Raw genomic sequence first — 13,525 nt, 5'->3', positions numbered from 1 at the left:
TTGAGTTTCATCCAAGTTGTCGTGTGTGTCAATAGCTCGTTCTTTTTTATTGCTGAGTAGTATTCTGTTCTATGCATGTCCCACGTTTTGTTTATCCATTTACCTGTTGAAGGACATTGGAGTTGTTTCCAGTTTTTGGTGATGATAAATAGAGGTAATATGAAAATTTTTGTGCAAAATTTTGTGTCAACATACGTTTTCATTTCTCTGTGGTGTGGGGTTGGGATTGCTGTGTCATATGGTAAGTGTATATTTAGCTTTTAAGAAACTGTCAGGGGCTGGTCCGGTGGTGTATTGGTTAAGTTCATGCTCTCCTCTTCAGTGGCCTGGGGTTTGCAGGTTCAGATCCTGGGCACAGACCTAGCACCTCTCGTCAAGCCATGCTGTGGCAGCATCCCACATAAAATAGAGGAAGATTGGCACAGATGTTAGCTCAGTGACAATCTTCCTCAAGCAAAAAGAGGGAGATTGGCCACAGATGTTAGCTCAGGGCCAATCTTCCTCAAAAAAAAAAAAAAAGAAAAAGAAACTGTCAAACTGTTTTCTAGAATACCATTTTGTGTTCTCACTAACACTGTATGAGAGTTCCACATCCTCACCAACACTTGGTATTATTATTTGTTTGTTTGTTTCTGTTTTCTGCCTTTCTAATAGGTGTGTAGTGATATCTCATGGTTTTGATTTGCATTTCCCTAATGGCTAATGATGTTGAAAATCTCTTCATGTGCTTATTGGCCATTTGTGTATCATCTTTGGTGAAATGTCTGTTTAAATCTTTTGCCCATTTTTTTTTTATTAGGTTGTTTGTTTTCTTACAGTTGAGTTATATATATATTCTGGACACAAGTCCTATGTTGAATATGCAATTTGCAAATATTTTCCTCCATTCCGTGGCATATCTTTGCATTCTTTTCACGGTGTCTTTTGCAGAGAAAAAAGTTTAAATTTTGATGAAATTCCACTTGTCAAATTTTTCTTTTAAGGATCATGTTTTGGTGTCATATCTAAGAACTCTGCCTAACATGAGGTTGCAAAATTTTTCTTTGATGTCCTCTTTTAAAGTTCTATAGTTTTACCTTTAGATCTATGGTCCATTTGACCATAATTTTCGTATAAGGTGTGAAGTTTACATCCAGGGCTTTTGGCATATAGATGTCCATTTGTTTCAACAATTTGGTGAAATGATCATCTTTTTTTCCATTGAGTTGCCTTTGCACAAAAATCAATTGGCTGTTTTGAATGGGTCTATTTTTGGACTCTCTGTTCTGTTCCGTTGATCTGTGTGTTTATCCCTTCTTCAATATTACACAGTCCTGATGACTGTAGCTGTATACTAATTTTAAAAATTAGGAAGTGTGAGCCCACCAACATTATTCTTCTTTTTCAAAACTGTTTTAGAATTAGCTTATCTGCATCTACAAAAAAATCTTGATAGAATTTCGATTGGAATGGTGTTAAATCTCCAGAACGTTTTGGGAAGAACTGGCATCCTGCCTGTATTGAGTCTTCCAACCCGTCAGCGCAGCACGTCTCTCTGTTGACTTAGGTCTTTGATTTCTTTCGTCGGTGTTTTGTAGCTGGAAAACATCTACATACAGATCCACACACATCTCAGCATGTAGATCTTGCGCATATTTTATTAGATTTACGCCTAAGGATTTCTGTCCTTTTTAGGCTACTGTAAATGTTATTTTTTAAAATTTCAGTTTCCAATCGTTTACTGCTAGTATATAGACATACAATTGATTTTCAGGCATTATCAATATTATGTTCTACAACCTTCTAAACTCATTTATTATTTCTAGAAGCTTTTTTTTAGATTCCGTGGGATTGTTTGCATAGATAATTATGTTGTCTGTGAAAGACAATTTTCTTTCTTTCTAATATTTCTTTTTTTCTTTTTCTTGCCTTTTTGCTGGCCTTCTAGTATCAATGTTCAATAAGAGTGTTGAGAATGGACATTTTTGCCTGGTTCCCCACTTAGAGGAAAAGGATTCAATCTTTCACCAGTGAGTGTGATGCTTCTTGGTTTTATTTTTAAATTTTTTTTATTTTTGCTTGAGGAAGATTGTCCCTGAGCCAACATCTGTGCCAATCTTCCTCTGTTTTGTATGTGGGATGCCACCATGCATGGCTTGATGAGTGATGTGTAGGTCTGTGCTGGGGATCCAAACCTGCGAACCCTAGGCCGCCGAAGCGGAGCATGTGAACTTAACGACTACACTACCAGGCCCACCCTGGTGTGATGCTTGTTTCAATTTTTTTGTAGATGTCTGTATTCCGGCTAAGGAAGTTCCCTCTGTTTCCAGTTTGCTGAGTCCTTTTATCACCAATGGCCATTGAATTTTGTCAAATGCTTCTTTTCATCAATTAATATGATCATTTGCCTTTTCTTCTTTAGTTTATTAACATTGTGGGTTACGTTGATTGATTTTCAAATATTGAACCAATGTAGCCTTCCTGGTATACACCCCACTTGGTCATGATGAGGTATATAAACACACACACAAATATATTCCTGGATTTGATTTACTAATATATTGTTGAGGAGATTCATGTCTGTGTTCATGAAAGATGATTGGTCTATAGTTTTCTCGTATTGTCTCGTCTGCTTTTGTATCAGAGTAATGTTGGCCTCAAAATGAGTGGGGAAGTATTCCCTCCTCTTCTATTTTCTGAAAGAGATTGTGTAGAATTAGTTTCATTTCTTATTTAAATGTTTGGTAGAGTTTGTAACTGAAACTATCTGGAGATTTCTTTTCCCAGGAGCTTTTAACCACAAATTCCATTTCTTTAATAAGTATAGGATGATTCAGGTTATCTATTTCTTCTTGGGAAAATTGTGGCTGTTTCATTTTTCAGGGTATGGGTACATTTCATCTAAGTTGCCAAGTTTATATGTGTTGGTTTGTTCATAAGATTTACTTTTAAAGTCTGTGGGGTCTGTAGAGATATCCCCTTTTTCATTGCTGAAATTAGTAACCTTGTCTTTTCTACGTCTTTATCAGTCTGGCTAGAGAATGTTTATATTTTAAATTTTGCAGGTTATCCAGAAGGTTAGGTTCAGGTTGCAGGTTTCAACCTCTCTGCCATGGGCTGTGGTTCCAGAGTCAGTTCATTTTTTAAAGTATCAGCAGTGCCGTTTGGATCAGTCCCAAGTGTGCGCCACCCAGTGGTCAGTTAGGGACCCGAGCAGTGTGCTTCCTTGTAGCTCAGTTGCGAAGCCTTTGGCTTGCCGTTTAGCGTCAGATCCGTACATGCAAGCTTGGGGTGAGCCCAGGAGTTCATACACAGCTTTCTGGGATGTCTCTCTTGATCTCCTTCATCTCTGTGATCTCCCTAATACTTTCTGATGCCCTCGAGCCTCGCTTCCCAGTCCTGCAGCCAGAAAGATAGGTGTCTTAGTTTGCTAGAGCTGCCATAACAGAATACCACAGACTGGGGGCCTTATCCAACAGAAATTAATTTTCTCATAATTCTGGAGGCTGAAAATCCAAGATCAGGTGTCTGAAGATTCAGTTCCCGGTTCATAGACAAGTACCTTCTCAATGTCCTCACATGGCAGAAGGGGCAAGGGAGCTCCCTGGGGTTTCTTTTATAAGGGCACTAATCCCATTCATGAGGGCTCTGCCCTCATAACCTGTTCACCTCCCAAAAGCCTCACCTCCAAATACCATCCCATTTGGGATTAGGTTTCAATATATGAATTCTGGGGGGACAAAACATTCAGTCTGTTGCAATGGGGATAATAGTAGTGCCTACCTCATAGGACTGGTGTGGGAGTTAAATGAGTTAATGTTTGTAAAGCTGCTTAGAACCGTGTCTGCCACATAGTAAGTGTTAAATAAGTGTGAATTAGTTAATTTTTAAAAATAAATTAAGGTGAGTTCCAAGAGGTCCAAGAAGAACTCACGAAAAGAGCAGTGTTGAAGCCAGGGAGTAATGCCTGCCTTGTACAGGGGTTGAGATGGAAAAATTAAATGCGAAAATGTATTTAAAGTATTTTGCACAGTGCTTGGTACCCAGTAAATAGTCAATAAATGCTAACCATTATTCTCGTTGGGCTTTCTCTCTTTTCTTTGTGCGCCCCTCCACAGTGAGTGGCTGTGAATTTGCACCCAGACCTAATGCATCCGGGTCCTCTGCAACCCTGCAGAAGGGGCCTCTTCTCTAGGGAACAGTCAGACATGAGCAGGGTCAGGCCCTAAAGAGCAGGCTCCTGTCCTTGGAGGAGCACACTCGGCTTTAAGGGACCTGCTGTCAGTGGTGCCCAGTGTGGTAGCAACAGAGCCGGGACAGCTGAAAAACAGGGCCCTGGAGAGTAGGTGAGTTTCCTAATTCTCTCTCCAGAAGGACTGGAGTAAGTCTCTGGATTTGTGGGCAGTTGGCAGGAAGGCTGGAGGCCCCAGACAAACTTTGGTCGTGGCTAGTAGAGCAGCTGGTGACTCGACTGGTTTACCTAGAAAATTAAGAGATGGGACTTATGGCCCCTGGCCGGGAGAAGAGTTAGTCTGGCTAAATATAATTCAGTATGTAGTAAAAACCAAGTATGTAGCTAGAGATGCTAATCAGGTCTCTAAATAAATAAATCAATTAAAAATATATCTGACCATATATGTAATATAATATACATATGTGTCTAACATGTAACATATGTGTTATACATATGTGTATATGTGTAGAGAGAGAGACCTCATTGGCATATGATCTCTAACTATTTGGTTTTTACCACATACTGAATTGTATTTCATATTTATGTTATCTAATAACACATATATTACATGTTAAAATGGATTATGAATATGTTATTAATATGTGTATATTATATCACATATTTGTATATTGTGAATTACAGTAGTATCCCCTTATCTGCGATTTTGCTTTCCAGGTTTCAGTTACCTGTGGTCAACAGTGGTCCAAAAATATAGCACAATAAAGTATTTTGAGAGAGAGAGAAAGAGACTACATTCACATAACTTTTATTACAGTATATTGTTATAATTGTTCTATTTTATTATTAGTTATTGATGTTAATCTCTTACTGTGCCTAATTTATCAATTAAACTTTATCATAGGTATGTATGTATAGGAAAAAACAGTATATATAGGGTTCAGTATATTATATGATATATATGTTTAGAGACCAGTTAGTATTTCTGTTTAGTTTTTACCACATACTGATTTATATTTTATATTTGTGTTACCTTTTTTTTAATATTTTTAAAAATTTATTTTTTTTGGTGAGAAAGATTGGCCCTGAGCTAACATCTGTGCCAATCTTCCTCTATTTTGTATGTAGGATGCTGCCACAGCGTGGCTTCATGAGCGGCGTGTACATCAGCACCCCGAATTTGAACCTGCAAACCCCAGGCCACTGAAGTGGAGCATGTGAACTTAACTACTACGCCACCAGGCCAGCCCTGCATTTTCTGATATCAGAAAATAGCGAAACTTACAACAAGATAGTCTGTGGGAAAAGGTGGCTATTCGTAGAATGAAGCAGTTTTCTCAGAGCAGCCTGGAAGCGTTAAGTGCCATGGCCGCCCTAGGCCCCTTCCCGCTCCTAGTGGCCTGGAGGCCCTCCCTCTTCCCTGCAGGTGTGAGTCTCCCTCCAGAGCAGGGCCTGCCAGGAGCCTTTGAGAAGTTGAGAGAGGTGTGGAAAAGCGGAAAGGGGGCCGGACTGGGAAAAGGCCCAGAAACCAGGACTGTCAGGGGGCCCCTTGGTACTTGGCCAACTGAGTCACTGAGCTTTTTGGAGCCCTGTCCACAGCACCAAAAACAGTCCTGTCCTGTCGGTGCTGCCTGCCTCAGGGTAGAATCCAAGATAGTGAGCTGACTGTGCGACCTAAAAGCAAATGAAGGGAAACCGGAGAATGACCGCAGTTCACCTTTGCTGAGCTGGTACTCTGTGCTTGGCCCTGTGCCGGGCATTTTACACACATCTCCTTTAATTTAATCCTCCCTCACCACTCCTCTCAAAGGAGGAGTTATAAAGGAGGAGTCTCTTATTATTATTTATAAATTTATTTATTTGGATAGAGGATTCACACATAGTACAAAATTCAAAGAGTATAAAGATTTTACTGTGAATGTGGATCTCTAACCAAATAATTCAGGCAAATTACTATAGAGATAAAGCAAATATGGCAAATGACAACAGTTGTGGTGAGTATGTGGGGATTCATTGCACCATTCTTCCAACTTTTCTGTATGTTTGAAAGTTCTTCACAATAAATTTGGGGGTAGGGAAAGTCAGTCTCCCTCTGTCTCCATCTGTCTTATGACACAGCTCCTAGGAGGTAAGCACCCTTTCGAGTTCCTGCTTCTCCTTCCAGAGCTACTCAGATTTCATGGGTGTGTAGGCATGCACGCACTCGCACGCACACACATCTGTCCAGTAGGTTATTTCTGGTACCTCATTGATAGGATTTAGTTTTTGAAAGCTTTAGCAGCGTAAGTGTTTAGGAAAGGCCATCCAGGTGAATTCCCACAGCCCATTTCCCAGGTGCGGGTGACTATGTTGTTCCCGAGACTCACCCCTAGAGGGCGCCCTCTCCACTTGACTGGCAGCAGCAAGGCGCAGAAATCAGTGTGCCAGGGCCGCCGCCGCGTGACTCTTGAAAAGTGGGGCTTCCGAAAGTATAAACACTTCTGTTCTGTGGCCTTAGCCACGTTTTTTGTGGGCTGCAAAACTCAGACTCGGAGCGCCCATTTTGGCTTCGCAGCAGCAAAGGCTGAACGACGGAAAGCTTGCCCAGGAAGCTTCTGCCACAAGCTGTACCAGGAACTTTTAGAGGACGGATGAAACGTCCCATTTCCGGGCACAAGAGACGCTTCGTAGCATCCCAAACATTTTGATGCTGATTACTTGACAAAATTAAAAAAATTTTTTTTTGACTAAAGGAAAGCCATTTTTAAAAATATGTTGGAACCCATTTTTAACACTCGGGTTGAAAGATGTCTCTGAATTAATAATACCAGTCTTATTCTCTGTGTAGTTAGGGAGACAAGATTTCACGATGTTATCTCTGGATCTGTGTAAAAATGAATTGTATTATAATAGTGAGTGTAAAACAAAAAATTTTTAAATCAACACCAATAGATAAATGACTAGCTTAAATTAATCAAATAGAAATGTTGTTTTATTAATGTTGGATATGTACTGTAACTTGAAGTAGGCTAAAAATTTTGGCATTAAGAATATGTATATAAATATCTGTTTTGAGAAGTGAGTCTCTTTGAAAAAAATTTTCGTGTTGCTTAAAATATAGCATAAATATAGCAATGTAGAATAGTTGTTAAGAAAACGAGTTTTGCCACTTTAAGGAATTTGTACTGCAAACATAGTCATAAAACCAATGGGTGAACTGATTTATCTATAAGATGATTCATGGTAACTGTTTATAATATAATAACTATTTACAATAGCAAAACAATGGAAATAACATAAATATTCAGAGTTTGGATTAAAAATATATATGGTACAGCCATGAAATGGAATATTATGAAGCTATAAAAGGAATAGAGAAGCTTTCTGTGTATGAGAGGCATATCCATCTTTCCAGTCTACTAGAATTTCTTCACAATGGTTACGAAGGGAAATGTGAGAAATCAGGTGATGCCTTCAACCACAATTTTCATTTTTTAAACTTTCTATTTTGAAATAATTATATATTCACAGGAAGTTGCAAAGGTAGTACAGAGAGGTCCTTGTACCCTTCATCTAGTTTCCTCCAATGGTTACAGCTCAGGGAACTATAGTATGATATCAAACCAGAAAGTCGACATTGGTGCAATGTGTGTGTGTGCTGTTGTATCACCCGAGTAGAACTGAGTAAACACTATTGCGATCAAGATACAGAACTGTTCAATCACCACAAAGATCTCCCTCGTGCTGCCCTGTTATAGTCACACCCACCCTTCCCCCACTGTCCCTACCCCTGGCAACCTCTCATCAGTTCTCCATCTGTAAAATTTTGTCATTTTGAGAATATTATATAAATGGAATCATACAGCATGAAATTGTTTTTTTTCACTCAGCATAATGCCCTTGAGACCCATCCAAGTTGTTGCCGTATCGGTAGTTTGTTCCTTTTTATTGTCGAGTCGTGTTCCACAGTAGGGATGTACCACTGTTTAGTCATTCACCTTTTGTAGGACATTTTGGTTGTTTCTAGTTCCAGGCTACTGCAGATAAAGCTACTATGAACAATCGTGTACCGGTTTTTGTGTGAACATAAGTTTTCATTTCTCTGGGATGGATGCCCAGGAGTGCGATTGCTGGATTGTAGGATAAGTGTATGCGCTGGTTTTTAGAAACTGCCAAATTATTTTCCAGAGTGCTGTACCATTTTACATTCCCAACCACAGTTTTCTTTTTATACAAAATGTTGTTGACTGCTGTTAGCACAATGGCACTAGGCCAAAGGCGCACGAGAATCTGAGACACTTTTAATTTCTAGAAAAAATAAGTTTGATATACATTACAATATACGTAAAGGAAAAAAGAGAGGTCATGACTAATCTCTTTGCTGGCCCACAAGGTCCCATGTTTATCATCTCAGGCTTTCAGAATCATCCTTCCCTCACTATCAAAGTAACCTTTTGTTAGAAAGCTACAACACATTGCACAGGCCACCTGGTGTACCCCTGACCTCTGACCCTTGCTTATATTCTGTCCCAAGGATCCCATGAAGCTTGGGCTCATTCTGGAATATTCTGCCACCAATAATAGTTATTGAGAGACCTTAGAGAGTCATTTCAGAGCCATCCCCTCCTGGGAACCTCTGTACCTATACATCCTGTCCCCAGTCCCCCAGCACTAAACAAGAATAAACTGTTTTGAATACATCTGTCCACTGTCGCCCCCACCCTGCAGGCTTTAGTAGTTAGAGTGCAGGGGTGAGGTCACACTCTTCTGGGTTAGGAGTGCAGGCTCCAGGGTCCCGCTGCCCTCTCTGAAGTCCTTGGACAAGTTATGACTCCTAAGCCTGAGTTTCCTTCCCTGTACATTTGAGGGGAAAGATAATAACAGAACCAGCTAACAGTCCATTGGGTTATTCTGCAGATAGTTACAGAGTGTCTAATATGGGCCAGCTGAGGGTACACTTGTGAACAAAAAGGAGGTCCTGCCCTCGGGGAGAGCAACTGGAAGAGAAAACATAAGTACAGTGCTCAGCCTGGCCTTTGGCAGGCAGTTGGTCCTCAAGAAACATTAGTTATTTTATTATTGTAGTCAAACTCAATACTTGTTTATGGACTTGAATGGAATATGAACCCAGTATTACACATTTGGTCTAGTATATTCTCATTCATTGTAGGCAGACATTAATTACCATTAAATGTTAGGAGCTGTGCTGGTCTCATCTCATTGCTAAAGTCAGATCAATTGCTGACCAAGGGCACTCCATTTTATGCTTAAATCTTAGGATTATTCTGAATTTAATATCTTGAATATCAAATTCAGTAATGGCCTCTTGCTGTAAACATACAACTTTGAAGAATGAGTCTTTATACAAACTGCCAAAAAGTCTCTTACAGTGTGCTTGAAGGTTCGTATATTATCAAGACTCCCACAATTTCCCGTTGTTTATGAAAGGTGGCACATTTCATAAATATTCAATCAGAAATACAAAATTTAGCAGGGGAAAAAACTCTTAGAGGAAATTAATTTTTAAGTCCATAAAGAAATGCCAAAAAGGTGGCCCCCCAAAAAAGAGAATACAGTGGCTGAATGAATGCAGAAATATTCAAAAGAGATTTGAATTTAGGCAAACTGTTCATTGTGCAAATTGGTCAATGAGTGACTGATCACCAGGTAAAGATATCCTTAGGACCTGTGCCTCTGGTCAGCGTGGTCTGTCCCTAGGGCAGAACCAACATGGCGGACACGGGCAGGTTGGACACTACAGTAGGGCTGGATGGGAGTGTACTGTTGCCTGACCCTGGGTCACACCCCTGCTTCCAGGAAGTCAGGAGAGATTTGAGGCCTTTTTGACTTCCACAGGGGAAGTTGGGGCCTTGCTCCCCACCACGACCCAGACAACCACAGAGGTTTGCAAATAGTAACCAACAGGTGTTCATTATAGTAAACGAATAGACAGGTAGCATGGACTCCAGTCACAGCTCATCAACCATCCAGCAATGTGACTTTGCAAAAGTTCCCTGATCTCTTCTCAGCCTGAGTTCACTCATGCGTAAAATGCCGAGTGGACTTAGATGTTCACTGCAGTCCCTGTAAGCTCTAAGATTTCCTGAGATTTCGCTGCTGTCAGAGCTTCTCCCATGTTTTGACCTTTCCAATAGACTTGAGGCTAGAATGGAAATAAGGAGTACCATTTTTTGTTAGGCACTTGAAGGCAGCCAGGACTTTGCTATAGCAAAGGTTAATGTTCTGTGTCTCAAAGATTCATTTCCCCAGGAGCTCAGAATGTAAATGTTAAGGTGACGAAAACAGCCAAATCCAGCCTCTGGTTCATTTGAATCAGAGCCGCTCACCTCTCATGGTGCAAGCCTGGAGCAGAGGGCCTCCTCTGTGGCCTGAAGTTTCATAAACTTGGGTTTAGGCTGTCAGCACTGATTTAAAGAGATTTGGTAGTTCAATTTTCTTCTGGGAATGAGCTGACCATTCACAGCGGGGTTTGGGGGCTCATAGTGAAACCTGAGCTGGCTTCTTCCCTGCTGGAGGGGCAGAGTGAGTCAGATGTTTGCACAGAAGTCTGCGGTGTCAAATCCACAAATTCACAGACCTTACGCCTTCATCACTTCAAACCGGGAAGGTGTTGCAACCTAACAGTTTTAATTGCTAAACCCTAGCCGCAAACTAAAATCTTTGAATTTAATGAGAACTGGGTGTGAAAGGCAGTGAACGGTAGTTTCTTCCTCTTCTCATTCGCTTCCTTGTTTGTGCTCAGGCCCAGACCAAAAAGGCCTGCTCTGGACGTGCTCTCCTCCAGGTGATGGGCCTGCTGTCAGCTACAGGCTTACCTTCTTTCCTACTCCTTGCTGGAATCTGTGCACCTTTGTTTCCACCCCAATCTCCTGGGAACAAGCAACTCTGAATTCTTCTTGCCATAGCTGGTACGAATCCCAGTCCAAAACTCAGGTGGACAAGAAATAAAACTCTCTGTTCTAGAACTTGACTCTAAGTCCAGGCCTCCGCCCTGCTAAGTGGGTGTAAAACCTCCAACTGCAGTCTTTCCTGGGCGCATACTGCTTGTTCCTCGACAACACACACATCCTGAGTGTCGCACAGTCCTGGGAGTTTAAGCAAGGCCACGGTGAGGGAGGGGGTGATTCTGGCTCTGGGTCATCGGTCACATGACTGATCCAAGGCTCTGGTTTACCCTGTCCACGTGGCCCTCTTGGCTCCGGGGTCCTCTGCTGCTTTCCTGTCATCCTGGGGCCCTGGGAATCTTTCTGAGGTCATCCTAGTGGCTGGCTGCACCACCTTCCACAGGCTTCCAGACTCCAGACAGTATTCCCAGAGTCAGCTCCCTTCTTAAATGGGAAGAATGGAAAAAGGAAAATACAGGAAGAACCAACAGTGTGCATTAACACCCTCTGGCATAATCCAGGCTGGCAGCCGCTCCTCTTTTACTCCAGCTCTGTGTTTCTACATGGGAGGTTACAGGCATGTACTTTTTCAAAAGAAATAATAAATTGATAAAATCTAATATTCTCTAACATGTATTGAGTACAAGCTGAACCTGGAATTGTCTGATTTAATCAGCATGATAGCCTTTTGAACTAAGTACTATCATTATTTCCATTTTACAGATCAGAAAATTGAGGCTCAGTGAGATAAGGAAATTGCTCAAGGTCACACAGGAAGCAGTGGGAGAGCTGGGATTTGAATCCCAGCGTTCCTGACACTAGAGTCTAAGTCCTTATTTATAAGCAGTGCTCAACTGCATCATAGATGCTCAAAAAAAAAGCCAGACCTGTAAGCCTGATGTGGCACTTAAAAATTCTATTTTTATGGAGTTTGTTCCATAGTCTGGCCCTTCTGTCATTTGGACTATAAAAAAGCACCCAGCAGTCACTCCAGCTGCTCAGGGCCCATGTTACAAGCTCAATAAGTACTTGTTGACTGATCGTGCATCTCACAAGCAATTTTGAAGTTTCAAATCCTTTTGTGTCTGGTTCAAATGTGGCAGAAAAAGTGAGAGGTTGTTGGCAGCATTGTCTTCTCTAAAAAAATTACAAAAACTCTTCTAGTTCTGCTTTTTAAAAAAGAAAAATTTGCCTACTGACTCCTTCAACTCTTCCTTGGTTTTGGCTTCCCAGCTCCCAGACGACGCAGGATGGCATGCCCTGCAAGGTTTTGGCAAGACAGACCTGGCTTTTAAATCGTGGCTTGGACACTTGCTGTTTGTGTGACCCTGGCTGGTCCCATACCTCTCTGACCCTGTGTAAAATGTCCATAAAACAAGAGCGTTAATAAAACCTTCCTCAGGGATAGTGTGAGTATACATAGTAGGCACTCAACGTCTAGTTCCCTTCTCTGTTAGTTAAAACAACCTCATCAGAGTCTTCTATCAATTAGAATTTTAAACTTAAGGTCCTTCTGAAAACTCTTTAAGTAAAGGAAGCCATCCCTTTGGATGGGTCTAGGAATTCATGTTTACCAATACAGCTTAAAGATGATGTAACAGTAGGATGTTTTCAGTTGCAAGGAAGAGAAAATGCTGACTCCAACTGGCATAAATAATACGAAAATACATTATCCAAAGGTGCGAGGGTTGATTCAGTGGCTCACTGGTAAGGACCCAGGTTCTCCAGCTTTTTCTCAACCTTCTCTTGAGTGGGCTATATCTGCTCAGGGTCACAGGTTAACTGGAGCAGCAGGTACAGGCATGATATCCTGACATGGCCATATCTAGAGGTAGAACAGGGGCCTTTTAGTCTAGTGTCTTTTTGTTAGGAGCCAAGAAACCTCTCCCAGAAACCTGCCATCAGATACATCCTCACATTTTAATGGGCAGAACTGGGTCATGTGCTGTAGTCTAATAGGACCACTAAGATGGAATTAAACCAATTAGGATTTATCTCTGAGCTGGGGATGAGGTGACCATTTCCTAAGTCATGTGGGGCAAGATGGCTCCTTGAATGAAATCCAGGTTCTATCAGCAAAGAGAAATGGAGAGGATTGTTTTGATCACCTCCTCTTCACCCTGTTAATGTGGGAGGGATTTCCACCCTAGGGTTACAGGGATGGCCAAACACACGACACTTGACAGATGAGATTGACAGTAGTTTATTCGTCACCAGTACTCACAGCCTGGGGGAGGAAGACACCACATGCCACACAGGGCCACATGGGAGTTGCACTCGGGAGCAGAGTATTTGAAGTATAAAGAGGGTGAGGCGTTCCTGCAGGAGGATGTGATTGGCTTGTTGGAATAATTCCATGGGCTGGCAAGAACTAAATCCCACTTCTCAGGGATAAGCAGGAACTATGCTGGTCCCTGCAACAAGAAGGGTTGTCTGGCTAGGAGACCTTATCCGTGGGAGCAGAATGGGG

The sequence above is a fragment of the Equus quagga genome, chromosome 1, assembly GCF_021613505.1.
Source record: "Equus quagga isolate Etosha38 chromosome 1, UCLA_HA_Equagga_1.0, whole genome shotgun sequence".
In the NCBI taxonomy this organism is placed as follows: Eukaryota; Metazoa; Chordata; class Mammalia; order Perissodactyla; family Equidae; genus Equus; species Equus quagga.
This window is presented reverse-complemented; position numbering follows the sequence as displayed.